The sequence below is a fragment of the Microtus ochrogaster genome (genome assembly GCF_000317375.1).
Source record: "Microtus ochrogaster isolate Prairie Vole_2 chromosome 6 unlocalized genomic scaffold, MicOch1.0 chr6_random_2, whole genome shotgun sequence".
NCBI classification, from domain to species: domain Eukaryota; kingdom Metazoa; phylum Chordata; class Mammalia; order Rodentia; family Cricetidae; genus Microtus; species Microtus ochrogaster.
In genome coordinates, this window is record NW_004949095.1 from 9,875,697 (window position 1) to 9,877,142 (window position 1,446).

General features: G+C 32.2%; 1 protein-coding gene across 2 annotated transcripts in view; it reads right to left on the reverse strand.

The window, feature by feature from the left end:
* Nucleotides 1-1,446, reverse strand: part of Rabgap1l (RAB GTPase activating protein 1 like) — a 657,680-nt gene that overhangs the window by 538,901 nt on the left and 117,333 nt on the right. The window lies entirely within an intron of this gene.

Here is a 1,446-nt window from a genome sequence, read left to right on the forward strand (position 1 = left end):
AAAAAAAAAAAAAAAAAAGAAAAAAAGAAAAAAAGGCAAAAAAGAAAAGTAAATGGAGAAAAAGTGGGAAATCCCATAAAATACTAAAAGACATTTGGAAGACTGAAGTTTTGAATACTGCTCATATAATGTTCTTTACAATATACTACAAAACTATTCCACAACAATTAAAAACTGATGAAAACTACCAGCTAAAATAATTTAATGAAAGATAAAAACCATAGTAATTTCAAAGTACCTAACAAATGAGCCCTAACTAAGCTATATTCATATTTTTAATATGAAACTGAATAAATGTCTTCTGTATTTACTTGTTGATTTTACCACATTGCATTTTGAATATTAACAGTTACAAAACAGACATTATTATTTTGAAACACTCCTGGCTATCCTAGAACTCATTCTGTAGACCAGGCTGGCCTCAAACTCACAGATCTGCCTGCCCCTGCCTCCCAAGTGCTGGGATTAAAGGTGAGTGCCACCACTGTCTGGCATATTATTATAAAATTAGGAGAGTAAGTGAACTAACAAAACACACATGAAGGATTTTTACACAATAAAAATAGACATTTTACAAACTGATACTATTAGAATTTACATTATTTTCCAGTTACCTTCTTCCTTTATTTTAAAACAGAAAATACATGTTTAGTGCCTTTCAGACAAAACAGGACTAACACACATGAACTCAAAAACACTGTGGCAAAAAAAAAAAAAACAACAAAAAAAAAAAAACACTGTGGCAGCATACAAAGAACCTGCATAGGTCTAAGCTAGATGGGACCCCAGCCATAAGAAGAAAAGTGGACTGATAAGCAAAGTGAGAAAATTAACTAATATAAGATTACTTATTGCAAAAAGAGATCACCATTAGATATACTTGAACTTTTTATTTTAACTTTATAAGCATAGAATATTTCCATATCTGTTTATTTTGGGGAGATGCTGTTATGTTTTTGTTGTTGTTTGTTTGTTTTTGTTTGTTTGGGGGGTAAATGTTTCAAGTAATGCAGACAAAAGCAGAAACTTAGTGTTTTCTTGATCAGTATTTCTAGTAAATAAGGTCTTCCTTTACAGGAACTTGATTTCAGGTTTCTTTAGACACATAACTGTGCATTATATAAATGTATAGTTTTCAAACGTTACATTGGGTTGACTTTATTTAAAGTCAACTTAGTTTTTTTAAAGGAACTTCACTGCTTTTGCTATGCTGTAATGGAGTGTATTTACATTCAAATAAAAAGCAGGTGGACTAGGGATATAAAACAGTTGGTAGATAGAGGACTTGCCTGGCATTACCAAGGCCCTAGGTTGGAGCCCTAGCAATGTACAGGTTGTGGTGGCATCCATCTATAATCCTAATACTTGAGAAGTAGAGGAAAGTCATCCTTAACTACTTAATCAGTGTGAAGCCACCCTTAGATACATGCGATCCTGTGAAAAAAG